The 14,567-nt window shown below is 37.7% G+C and overlaps 1 protein-coding gene across 3 annotated transcripts in view; it reads right to left on the bottom strand.

The window, feature by feature from the left end:
- The window catches only part of LOC105565514 (tyrosine-protein kinase-like otk), a 108,732-nt gene that overhangs the window by 72,788 nt on the left and 21,377 nt on the right, over window positions 1-14,567 (bottom strand). The gene's annotated exons all lie outside the window — the stretch shown is intronic.

Here is a 14,567-nt window from a genome sequence, read left to right as displayed (position 1 = left end):
AAAATTCTTCCACGCGATTACAGTACGCGTAAAAACAAAGCGGGGGTTCACGACTTTATATAAAAAATGAAGAGAAATTAAAAATATCAGCATGTGAAGCCTAACCACAATTACTTATAAAGCGATATTTTTAATTTCTCTTCGTTTTTTATATAAAGTCGTGAACCCCCCGCTTTGTCTTTACGCGTACTGTAATCGCGTGGAAGAATTTTGTAATTTTATAAAGCCAAATTCAAATTGCTCACGATTAAAAAATTGAAAATTTCAAATACCAATATCTTTCTCATTAGACTTCTGACCCGAGTGTTTCAAGTATAAGAACGTTCTGCTATGCGGTCCGCAACTTATCCTGGTATTATTTTAGGCGTAAAAACTAATAAAAAGATTCAGCAGCGCAAAAACTATATTCGAATGTGTCGGTAAAACAGACGACTTTAGCATTCTCTTAACACTCAAAACTTGAGTTTTTTTTCCGTATGGGAGATTGTTCCCGCACACTATGTCCGATTTGGATGGCTAAAGTTTTGTTAAACTGTGTAAAATGCTGTCTTCGTGCGTAGGTACGCGTGCGTGATCCGTCGTACAATGACCGCCGCAAGTATTTCCGCCAAGTGAGCGATGTGCGGCGTCGCCGGACGATCGCGTTCCGTTTTCCGCAAATCGTTCCGCGACATACACTTTTATTTACGGTCCACGTCCCGTCGGGCGAGCGCATCGAGTGGAGCGGACGAGGGAGGAGGAGCACCCGAAATAACAGGAACAGATTTGACATTCGTCGAAAACGCGGACGACGCGAATGGGCGGCGAACAAAAGAATTAGAAGCCCGATATAACCCGCGAGCCGTCAAAGATTATGAATGGCTGGACTGATTGCGATCGATAACAAAGACGTCCCGAAACGCGATGCAGTCTGGACAATCGACGATTCTCGTATTACGAATCGTTTTTGTTCACACATGCACTTTGTATTTTAATCATATCGACGAAAGTTTGTGTCGCACCATCGGTTCGCGGATATTCGAAGTGTTTTCGATCGAATCTCCCGAGGCAACGCGAGACAGAAGAGATTGCTTAAATTCGGGCGTTCGAAACCTGAAGATTTTCCACCTCCGCGGCCCGATCTCACGTACGCCGGAAATACATCTGGTGCCGCGAGGCCCGCGCGGCGGGGTCGAGACGTGGATTTCCGGATCACGCCCGTCGTTATCACGTACGGGTCGTTAAACCTACCGGGCGGTCGTGAACTTTCGAAATAATTGCGAATCCGTGGAATTCGATTACCGCCGTGTCGCGCCCGTGCCACACAGGAGCAGAGAGAGACAGAGAGGGGGACAGAGAGGGAAACGCGCGATCGAATGCATCCGGAACGCGGCGCAATTGCGATCGCTCGCGCCGCGTTACGAGCGCGCCCCGTTTGTTGGGCGCGCTGCGATCCTTGTTCGTTTCTCCGCCGCGCGAAACTTTTATATTGTAACGGCGAAACTTTTCGCCGTCCAAGTTTTGTCGCTTTTCCTCTCGCGAGATGAACGCGGCGATCGGTAAGGCGCGGATTGCTCGAGTGCATGTATGCGTGAGAGGGGGAGGGGGCGGGGGGGGGGAGGAAGAGAGAGATGTGCCGGGTGGAAAAGTCGGAACATAGAATAAGTTAACTGGAGCAGTATATCTCTACTGCTACCTCATCGGAATCGTAGGTGAACGAGTAGGTAAATAGATAGGTGGAAGACTAGAGAAAATGGAATAAGTCCGGGATGGCGTGTATATATACATATGTATATATTACAATGAAAGAGATTTGCTATTTATATAGTCTACGGGTTTATTTTATAGCATCGGTTATACGTAACTGAATGATTGAAAACTGGCACACTTTCTGTGACAATTACGTAAAATTAAAGTAGCCGATACATTTGTCGCCGTGTGTCTCCATAAGAAAATATTTATACTTTTCTTATTTCTCACGTTTTAGCGACAGTACTGGTTTTAGACACGATTTATATAAAGAATCCTGTTTTTATATACGAGTAACTGTGTGCAATTGATTTGATCTCGTTTATTAAGTAATTGATTTTTAGTTAAATCTCCTGTCTTTTATTTTATAATAATAAATGTTTCTTTCTTTTTGTTTATTATAAATATTGCTTTTTTTGGTAAGATTACGTAAGTGTGAATCATGTAACACTTTGGCGTGATATCAGGTGGAAAGATAAATAAGATACAGGACCATCCAATCGATGGAATCAATTGTATTTGCATTGCCGTTCGCTTTCTCAACTCAATTTCTCTATTCGTAGATATCTGCTCTCCCCCGAGATCACCGGATAATCTCTCCTCTCTATGAGTACAGGATGAGCGTTGGGCGGTGATCGAGAAGAAATTAATGAACTGCATCGTTATTAATGCATGTCGCCGAATAGGAGAATTCTCGGAAATATCGTTCGCGTTTGTTATATCTCACGGATCGTTTAAACGAATTATATCATTTGTGACGGAGAAGTCTACCGGCCGACGAATACGACACCGATGAGCCCTGCGAATGATATGACCGCTACTTTTAATTGGATTATTGGATCTGCGACGATAACGAGAAAGAATGGTACGAAAGATTGGCGCTTTTTGTACCACGGCCGATTCAAGCTGATCATTCGCGCTTGAAATTGTACGTAACTCGATCCGTGTTCCGTATAATCGTTTAGAAATTAATAGCGCTGTCGAATCGATGTCTTTAACGCTCTCGTATTGACACGCGGAACGTGCAGGATTACAACTATTACAAGCGCGATATTTAGTAAATTAATTTAAGCCTTTAAAATAAATTAAAATCCTAAACAAATAAATTGGTTGATCTACCTATTGATCTAAAGTTTTTAATTTGGCATCAATCATCAATAACTAACCGTAAGATAGAAGAATAGTCGTATAAATAAAATTATTATGCAGTTAAAACGTTTAAATATAAACAAGATTAAAAAGATACATGTAGATATATTTTATTCACGTATATGTATATTTTTAATTTGTATAAAAGTTTAATTTGGATAATTACATTTCTGCCTTTTTTAGTTAATATTGGCTGAATTAAAAATTCCGAATTGGAATTTTTAATTCAACTGGAATTGGAATAATTTATTTTGAAACTTTATAAATACAAGTTAATTGTCTTTTTAAAAAACGTTTTACAGCTAAAAATGTATCTAGAGTAAAGAAAGAGCAATAAAACAACAGGACCTGTAGATATATCTAATAGCTGACAGAAGTTGACGTTTCTGAAACAAAATCTCGTGGGAAAATAAGGTTTCAAATTTCTTTGCAAATTCAAGCTGGAATTTGACGTCGTCATATATATAATGAAGAGGAAAGAGACTCGCGGAGAACTCAATCGGACAGGTACAGAGATATCTCAGACTGAAGTTGTCACTATCTAACGTGAATCGTACATTTCTTCTCTCGACTGTGGTGAACGCCGGGCGAATCTGGGTTGCGAAAGGATCGAAGGCGATGGGACGGCGGGGTGTCGTGTCTATTAGAAGGGGGCAAGAGTTTTATTGCCAAGCTGATAACGGATGAGGAGTTTTACCTCCTAGTCGGTGCCATGATTCATGAGTCTTTCGCGAAGGATGTAGAAGAGTAGGATCCACTCTCCGCTCTTTCTTTCCGTCCGCGGCTTCATCTACTTTTCCCTTCCCTGCCTCGTAAAATCGGGTGAACATATTGTGCTTGACTCTCATCGTGCCTTACCTACATTTACGTAAGGGTTCTCAAGGTTTTACGCGGGCACTTTTTCCGCTGTGGATACTATTTCTTTTGCGTATTTACGAGATATTACAAAAGAGTGGAATTCTAAACGGATTGATAACGCATTCTGCGAATATATCTTTAATAAAAGATGTAGCACAAAATATTATGTCAAAAACCAACACTTGTTTTATATTATAGTTGCAGAACCACGTAGCAGAACAATAGATTGAAGAATTGTCTTTAATAAATGATGTATTATCATTTAGTGTAATCGCCGTTTTGTCTCAACTTTTAAAAATATATCGTTTGCATTGAAATAGTAATTCATCTATCGTATACAGGTGTTCTATAATTATACATAATTTAGGAAATGATTTAGGAAATAATTCTGAGGTTATATGTGAGAAACCATAGTCCGAAATTATATTTACTTAACTTTTTTTAAATAGTTTGTTTACTTATATCAATTATTATTTATTATTTTTATGCGTATGTATAATTCACAAATCCCCAAAGTTTCTTAAAATTAAAGGTAATATCGATTAATTATTTGTAGTAGAGTAGCTTTTACACTTATCTTTTAATTTATACTTTTATACAATACTTTTGTGCGCGATTTTCGTTTTCCATAATAAATAATTCTTCCACGTACGCGGTACTTTTTATACACGGCCTCAGTTTTACCCGATCTCATTTTACGCGGTCAGAAAATATATCTTTAAAAGAAACGCGCTGATAATAAAACTGAAGTTAAAGTACCAAATGTGTTATTAATAATAAAAATCGTAATTTTAAAACAACTGAAAAGAAAAGAACTGTTTTGGAGTACAGTACTGACAGCGACAACAAAAAAATTTAAATTTGTTTTTCTGAATTTTTATTGCTATTGTTTTTTGCGTAAATATGTAAAATAAATATTTTTACAACATACACGGGCTTTTCTCTTACGTTCTCGTTTTGTACTGGCAGGCTGTATTTATGCGATTTTCAACTGCATAGAAAAACCATGTGGAAATTCGCGTAAATCGCGGGACGAGTGTATACATATATGTAAATTTAAATTGTACATATGTTGAAATATTTGTTAAAATATGTTAAATTATCCTGTCTTTGGCGAAAAATTGATGGAATTAGGGGAGCCCGGGTATGGTTGTTACACGGGTAGGTTGTCACAAGAGTTGTAACAGAAAAACCGAGGGAGAAAACCGCTAACCAAAATCTTGTACACCAATGCCTATAACTAATGCCCAGTGGACATTACTTTATCTTATTATCTTGTTTCATCTAATTTATCTTGTTTTATCTTATTTTATCTTTATAATGCCCCAGCAAGACCTAATGCCCAAACTAATGCCGCAAATCTGTACACCACAATTTAATGCCCTCAGCGGTTTCTCCCTCGGGAAAAACTACTCGCGCACAAGCGCCTAGCAATACGTCATAAGAATGCAGGGGCACACCACCGTACCCCACGCGAACCACTAGTTCGTTGTGGCATGGTGTAAGGAGAGGACAGGTAGTAACCTGTAAGAGCTCAAAGTAAATTTTAGCGATGAACTATTCATCACGTAAGTGCATGATTATTTGTTTAATTTTAAATTCTTATGATTATTTTCGAAGTACATACTCAGTACTACAATAATTTAATGTAAAATTCCTTGATATCTATCATGAAATAAGGATTCTCAAATTATGGTGAGATCAAAATCCTCAAATGCCTATTCGGCGTCCTTCGCTAAAAGACGTGCGCGGTAATACATTTATTATTTTTAATTGGAATTATTTTTGCGGTTTAGTTATATCTAGTCATTAGTAACGCAGCTAATCGCGCTCTTTTCTTAATGGCTTTGGTAAAAGGGACGAACGATTTTATGTATAACTGATACGTTACAATTGGCGTATCAGGAATGGAGAATTCCCGATATGAGGAGCGTACTTTCATCTTTGTGAACTCAACACTGCAGCTCTTTCAACGATCCGTCGAACCACAATCTCAGGAATTCTATTTTTCGTGTTTGACATAGATAGGGTGGTGTGCATCTCCTCCGATCCGTGTACGGAAAAGTACGAGCTGGGGAAAAGGAATGGCGAACGAGAACGATGAGATTGCCGCGTGTTTAATGAGACGTCACTTAAAATGCAGACATCGAATAAAATGTAGGCGTTATATTGCCTGCCACGATTTCGCATTCTTGATAAATGATTTTTGTAATAGCTATTTGCATTAATTTTGTCCCGTTTTATTGATTCGCGAAAACGCGCATTTTATGCACGATTAAACATTTAATGTAATTGCATCACATTTAATCGATTTAGGGGATAATACTTTAGAGGCATAATTATTTAAATATGCAGACCAAATATAATAGAAGAAAAAATGAATCAAGACATTCACGATTTTAAACAAACAATGTTTGAAACAATTCAAAATTTTTAATATAGTTTAAATATGGCAGGAAATGACATTAAAGTTAGTGAATTTTGATTCATTATTAGCTTCTTTGTATAGTATTTTTTCCTAATAATTAAAAAACAATTAGTTGTAGTTTTTACCATTATTTTTAACAATTATCTCCGTATATCATATCGTGAAAATTAATACAATTTTTGACAGTGAAATTATAGCGCTATAGCGTTATGAATTCTCCTGGGGGAAAATCTATCCCAATAAAGCAGAAAGTCGAGTTACTATTATATAGACATTTCCTTGTCAAGCTTATTACAGCTTATTACTTTTATTTTTAAGTGCTTTCTTTCAGTAAATTACGTTACAAGCACATATCAAACAAATGACCGAGGCAATTTTGGAGAGAATGCATGTACCGACAATGGATGAGGAGGGTAGGAAAGTGATTGAAGGACATCTCATAGCCGTGGGCCGGGCCGTGATTGGTTTGACGGGATTTAGCCCCTGTAATGCCAAACTCGACGTCTGCTGTTGCGGTCGGCTCCGGTCGAGGCATTATCGGGGGTTGTTAAGGTTAGTACACTGGGGGCAAGCACGTTTTCGTTCTAAACCGCCCGACGTTTTGAAACTTGCACAAACACCGAGCATTTTCGTAAATAGCGTTCAAATTGTTTATAATGGTTTACACCTTGAAAGAATTGCCGTGGCGTTTTAGCACGATAATACGTGAAATATTCTATGCTTGATAACATGTTGTATACAGGGTGGCTTATTTTAATCAATCCACTCAAATATCTCAAAACATATAAGTTTCAGAAGAAAACTTTTCAGATCAAAAGTTGTAGAGTTTTAAGTAACGCCATTACATAGCAATTATTGTAACTTGACTTGACTTTGACTATTCAAGGTCACACTGATACTGCTATGTAATGCGTTATTTGAAAACCTACAACATTTGTCTGAAAAGTTGTCTTCTGGAACTTATACGTTTTGAGATATTTGAGTGGATTGATTAAAATGAGCCACCCTGTATATGAGACACGCGTGAAGAAAAATGAAGTAACTACGTTCTTGTTCTAAACCACTCGACATTTTAAAACCTGCGTACACGCCGAGCATTCTCGTAATTTCGTGTAAAAATTAGTTATAATGGTTCATACCTTGAAAGATATTGCAATGTTTACCACGATAATAAATAAATAGAATATTCTTTATATGCTTGATAAGGAGCACATATAGAAGAACTCCTGTGTAAAAAATTGTAATATGTTATATTTTCAAATGTTATATGAGTATTTTTTTTAAATATTGCACTTTTTTACATCGGTAGATCATCGTAAGAAACGAGGTTTCTATAAGATTAAATGAGAAAACCTGGGGCAGATATTAAATTTTGCTACTTTTGGAAAACTGCAAAAAAAAGAGAGAAATTGTTGCAACTTTGTAATTACTTTCTGATTTGTTTCGTTTGGTGTAAAAATAACTCTGAAGAATTCCTCTTTGCTTCTTACACATGATTTGGTAAATCGTAAACTTCACCTAAAAGTAAGTATAGAGTAATCTTAAACGTACTTGAAGAATCTTATTATTTGTTTGAAATGGTATACTAATATATTTTTTATGCAACACACAGACTTCTTTAAATTGTGATAATTAATCGAGGATTGCGAGTAATCGTAGGATGTTGAATACGTTAGTATCTAATTTTGGAGGGTGTTTTGGAGAGGCGTAACGAATTCGCGTATACGACGATCGTATTTCTGGTTCGTGCCCATCTCGTGCCCTCTTTCGTATTCCATCCTATTCGAAAGGGCTGCATTATAAATCGTGTGAAATCCAAGTGTCTGACCTCGATCGGCAGCGGTGGATCCCCGCTAAAGGGTAGAAAGACGAAAGAGAGAACGAGGGAAGCGGTCGGGTGCGAGCGGAAGAGCCGGGTGAGGGGGCGCAGCTGAGGGAGAAATCATCGTGCGAATTTTACGCTAACCCGATAGCTGGTTGGAATAGATTACATCGATCGGCAAAATCTATCTGCGCGGATGACGCTTCTGTAAACGGCCGAGACACTGTGCGTTTTGCACCATTTATTCCACGATCATCGCAATAATGTTTCTTTCTGCTGTTGCGTGCGATCGTCAACGCAGACAAGTTACAATTAAATAAAATGTATATTTTTATTCGTATATTATTTTACTAGAGGTAACGAGCCGAAGTCTGTAGTAATCGACAAACAAAACGGAAATTAAAGAGTTATTAACTACTGGATTCTTTACGTGCTGTTATGTAAAAATGCTATTAAAAGAATTGAGTTAATTTCATTATTTTAAAAGACCGCAGTTTCGTTAATTTCTTTGAAAATAATGTACTTAAATTTTTGCAACTTCTTTTAATTTCCTTATTTAAGTACCCAGAGGAATTCCCGCCAAAAAACAATGATCTACAGACGTAATTTCTTTTCAGAAAAAAAAGAAATTACGGTCCATGCTCTCGTACATTTTATAAGGATAACTCGAGATCTAGACTACGTCAACGTAGTCATGTGACGTGATGTGTTTTGCGTCTCTGTCTACGTTTAATTAACGAGGTACATCTCGTCTTTATATTACGCGAGACAATTACCGCGATTATACGATCCTGCTTGATTTCAATCGTGAAATTACTTTGCGCAGTTTACTTTGTATTTAATCACGTTACAGTTTCAATGCTTTGCTTACGATATAATCGTGCATCAAGATTTTTCTCGCGTGTGTTTTTTTTTTGTACTGCCGCGGAATAGCGTGAAACAATGAATTTATTCCACTTTTGAACATTTACCTTTTACAATCTCGTTAAAATACGCGGTAATTAAATTAACTTTTCCGCGAGGAAAATGTTGCACAGCCGAGAAAATTCAAGCTTATTCTACTTCTGCGGATATTCTTATGCAGAATTTTAAGGGAAGAGATTAAAAGATTTTACGGAACGTAGCACAGCACTTACGGAGATAAACGAGTTTCAGCTGACATAAGAGACACTTTGTTGTCCCATCTCATTGAAGTATTTTGGAAACGTATTTTTAATTAATACCGAGATTTTTAAAACGGTAAGTATTTTCTTGCAGATTTTTATTTTTAACGTTGATCGAACGAACATACGTGCACACGATAAAAGGGCTTACTTCACTATAGTTGCTTCGCTTTCGATCAGATGTAGTCACAGTGCTGCCGGAATCTCACAGGCTCTTGCACTGATAGCGATTTCTCGGAAAAGGCTCCGATCCGCTTGAGCTCTTTGCTTTTATCGTTGACAAAGTGAGTTTCGAGATGTCCGAATGTTCTACTGCGGATTTTGCAACACATTGCATTTGTTTGCCAAAATGCTTAATCGTGGTTTTTTTTAGAGTGCATGTGGATTACGCGAATGTAATCCGATTAACGTAACAAATTGCAATAGTAACCAATTTGTCAACTGGTAAATTTTTCTACCTAGTTGTTGTAACTTTAGATTGCAGAACTTTTTTAAATTGCAACAATTTCGTTACATATAATTTTTCAAACATTTGGATTTAGGGCAATCTATTAGCTATTCAATTATGTTGCATGAGAAAGTACACCATATTATTTTATCACTGTTATATCAAATTGCGTCATTAATTTTGTAATATTTAATTGTTACATTAAACTGTAACATTTGTTTTAACATAGCAGCAGAATGTGTGTTATCGTAATTTCATCCTGACTGCAATTTTCAATAGTGAAATTACTTTCAATTGGAATAAACCCAATAAATTTACTAACTTTTTTTATAATTCACGTTCACGTCGGTTACACCAGGCAATCCTCGTGTTTTAGAGACTCCTATCGGAAAACGCGCTTATTTCACCTCCCCAAACCCCTCGCAATTAGTCGAATTAATTACACAGCACTATAGCACGAATAATGCGCGATCTCGCATTTTCCACGTCGCAGCCGTGGAAATTCCTCGTTGCGAACGTATAGCGACGATAAAAACTTTTCCCACTCCGATCGCGAACTTTCCGAAAGTACCGTGTTCTTTCTCGCGGGGCGGATCGGAGATATCGGCTGATCGCGGGTAATTATGTTAAGAAAATTTTCCACACCGTGGAAATCTGCAATCTGGGCGACATTGCCGCGAATTTTATTTTACTTCGCGAGTCACGTGGTCCGACTTAAGGTACATAACTCCTCAAAGTGCCTGCCTCTTTCTTCAAAGTTTCTTTCTTTTCGAAGCAGGATCATTACGAGTATTCACGTGAGATTAGAATTTACCTTTCTGTTCTGTTGAGCTTCCTACCCTTCGTTTCGTACTACGTACGAATGAACTAACGTGTTGTCTTGCGGGTTCTTTAATATTGAATTTCTTAAATTAGTTTTTATTCTTTTCAGATACGAGAGTATCTGCGCGATTGGAAACTGCTGAAAATCCCAGAATCATTATTGCTCGTTTCTAACGTGGCGGCGAAAACTTTCCTCGTAACACACTGCAATCAGCGGGCCGCGACAGCGTGGCCGGACACGCGCGATACCCGACAATGTGAAATAAGTAATCGTTATTACCGGGGTCGCTGCGCGGAAAAAAGGGAACGGACGGGGGTGGAAAAAGTTTTAATCACGTCGTGACGACAGGTCGTAATTAACGGAAAGGGGAAAGAGAACGCTCAAATACCAGAGGGATTGGCAGGAAATGGGTAATACGGTGAATTATGATTAAAATGGGTTACGGAATATTTATATAATATATGTGTATATATTAAGTTTCGTTATAGGTGTTAGGGTTTCCAATATAATATTATCTAGAACGATTTACTATAAAATTTAGATTCAAATAAAATGTTTTTAACATCTAGTAGTTAATAATTTTCGACTTAAGCGAATATTTCTTTCGCTAATTTTCTACCTAGAGAGATACGAATTTCATCTTGGTAAATAATTAATCGACGAATAAAAACTACAGAACTGCTTTCAATGGAGAATAAATCCCAGAATTTTACGAAAAGGCAGCGGAAAGCAAGGGTGTTTGTTTAAATAACAAAATAAAGTATGTTTCTCTGTTCACTCGATAGAAAGAAAATCACCGCAGGATCGTTGGGCAGCTCCTGAACGAGGTTAATACTTTCCGTTCTTCGCGATACGCGCCTCGGCGTTAAAACAGTCGATAGATTTAATGATCGATAGCTATCTATATCACGAGTTAATAATAGTCCGCGTAGTGAAAACTCACCTCCCGCAGCTCTCAAACTCCACTCGAGTCGACGACGATAACGGTAACGATTACGGTAACGATAACGTACACCGAGATAAATTCCAGGGTGGTTTTGCGCGCATACATCGGCGGCGGAAACGCGCCTTTAAAGAGAGACCGTAGATAGGATATCTGCGATCGTGGTCTCTTAAAGTCTGACTTATCGCCGCGAGAAGAAATGTGTAGCCGAAGGAGTTCTTTACGTGTCCACGTCGGCGTCCCGCGAAGCCAGGCAGCAATCAGTTGATGACCGATGTACAACGAAATAAGACATGCCCGATGTATCTACGTGTCCGAGTTCATATTTTGTAAATTTCGTGATATTGAAGATTTAGGAAGAAAAGCGCGCGCGCTATCAGGCACGGGAATTGTGCTACATATTGTAAAAGACTGAACACGCGAAGGAGACCTTTTTATAATTTTTTTATAATATCTCCTGATATTTAATCCTATCGCTGGTTATTAAACCTACAATATTGAACATACTATCGAAGTTTTCGATATTGAAAATGTAATTCCTAGCGTGTTTTGCATTTCAGTGAACAACACTGGCGAATAATGTTACGTCAAAATAATGAAATAGTAATCGAAATAATAATTGTGCTTTTAAAATTCACCTGTTATTGTTAACCAAATTAAATCGTGTTGATTGATGTTTGGCAGCTTAAAACGCGATATAGTTCGCGTTTGACGCGGAAACCGTGAAACAAATTGGAAAAATAATGAAAAGGCACGAAGCACATCATTTGATTAATGTGTCGGACGGCAAGACATTTTTAATTATGTCACATTATTTAGGGATGTCATTTAATTATAATTGCCGTTTAATTATATCTTTTTCAGTTATATCTAAACGAAAGAAAATTTACCGTATGTACTGACAAGTAGACTAAAAATATTGTAAATTGAGACCGGCACTTTTTGATTTTGTTATTCTTGATTTTGTTTCGTTAACTGGTTTCGCGATAAATTTATCGGATATTTTCGTTTAGTGACCGCTGGGTTAAGCATGCTATCTGGACCATGTCATCGTATCGCGGACGCGAAGGTAGAGTTTCCACTTGCAAATTGTACGTCACGCAATTCGTCGACGGCAGAAACTCACCGGCAACGAGAATCTGGTAAATTTAGTTGCGATTGTGGAAAACGAGAGTTGTAGGACAAAGGAACTTCGTGCTTGCAGGCAGTAATTAACTGTTGTATCGCAAAGCACAGAGACTATTTAGCGCGTCCGCTGTTAACAGATCGGTAAATTTCAAGTTACATTTTTCGACCGCGCATATTGTAATCAGGGGAAATGTAATCCTTTCGCGGATCTTTTTATAAATCGAGTCTCGTGACGAGTCTTTTTGTTTTTAAAGTTTGCACGAAGTAGCCCATTGATCTGTTACAAATTGTATCCGATTATCGATCACTATTGGATATTACAATTTATTGAATGTATATTTATAGAATATTGCAACTTATATATCTCCGTATTTATTTTTCCTCGTTTTCGCTTTATGGGTGGATGTGAAAATCGATGCCCTTCTCTCAATCTATCTTTCTTTCTATTCTTCTCAAGTGCGCCACGAATACGGAAGTATCCCGCACGTGTTTGTACATGGTAATGCATTCCACCCGTTCTAAACGCAAACAGTCTCCTTATCTCGGCGCTGCCATTCGTGAATTAAGTATCGCGCAGTAGAATAAAGTGCACTCAAATACAAAATTAATTGCTAAAGTTTCTGCGCCGCGCTTACGAGCGCGCCTTTTTGTGCTTCGTATGTACCGAGTCTCGCCGTTACCCTGCAGTTGGTGTTCTTGACAAATTACTTGATGAATGTAAAATCAATCTTTCTTCAGTGAAAATTCCGCGGAATGGTCTAATTGTCGTCGTAACATTGAAACCTGAAGGGTTCCGTCGAGATTGGTTTTGATATGAATTCAAATTTAATATTATTATCCACCATTATACAATTTATTATATAACTATTAAGGTATTCATATACGAAGAAAATATTGTAGCAAAATTGCAATTTGTGATACAATAGTAATTTGTGATGCAAAAAATTAACTGATTACAGAATAAACTAAATTATTATATGCACCTTGTACGTTTTTATCCACAACAAGTTTCAAATACTGATATACTTTTTTTTATAATGAGCATTGTTATTTTTATATTAATAATTACATACTGCAGTATCATTACATCCTTTCCTTTCAGCGAAAAATAAAAAGAACAATTTTTTATTTATATTATATACCTTCTTCGTGTGCGCATAAATAATTTTTCTCTTTAAAAACTATGTTCTAGCTAGTATTACACTGAAGGAGTTTATGTTTATAGTTAAGAAGTTGTAAACGTAAATAAAGAAAAAGTCTGTCTTAAATTGGTCGACAAACTCGCGCCGTCAACGGGAACAACGGTAATCGCACGGGGGACACCCTCTACGGAAAACAGGCGACCACCCCGAGTTAGCCGCAAGTTAGCGAGGCGCACTTAGTATACGGCTTTTTGCATCCCAGCGGTAAAACTCGCGAGCGCCACGATAATTTCATGCAAACGGCCAGCAACGACTCGCGCAACGAGCTGGCCTGCAACGAGACGCCAGTGCACCCACGAGTTATCGTTACCGTGCATCGTGGCAACGATCGCGGCTGGTTGATGGTTTATGAAGGTTAACATTGCGCGAGCGGACGATTCGCCCGACTCTATATAAAAGTATCTTCCGCCGCTCGAATCCCTTTTTAGCGGAACTTTACTGCATTGCTGTCGCGCGTCACGGCATTCTCATTAATGAGTACCTCTCGTAATTGCACTTGTTATTTTATTTGTCGCTGGCTAAAACACGGACAGAGAAACGACGACTCTTTACCCGAAAATCCATGTCTCTATTAAGCTAAAATTTTTCTCTGGAAGAGAAAAAGGATCCCGCAGACTTTAATAATGTGGGAACTGGACAATATCTTTCACAATCTTTTACATTTTCGATGTTCCCACATCGATAATTCTTTCGGGGATCTTTTTTCCTTTTTTAATTAAATGTATGGAGAAGAATTTTTTAAATCGATGTGAAACAAGCTATTAATTTTGAAATATAAGTTTCCTGAAATATTTGAGATTTCTGCAAATAATATAGATATTGTAATGCGAATAAGACACTTTTTAAAGATTTGTATCTGTGTTTAATTAACGAGA

The sequence above is a fragment of the Vollenhovia emeryi genome, unplaced genomic scaffold (assembly GCF_000949405.1).
Source record: "Vollenhovia emeryi isolate VEMERY1.0 unplaced genomic scaffold, V.emery_V1.0 DF939151.1, whole genome shotgun sequence".
NCBI classification, from domain to species: Eukaryota; Metazoa; Arthropoda; class Insecta; order Hymenoptera; family Formicidae; genus Vollenhovia; species Vollenhovia emeryi.
The sequence above is the reverse complement of the archived record's forward strand: the minus strand, read 5'-3'. Positions and strand labels throughout refer to the sequence as shown.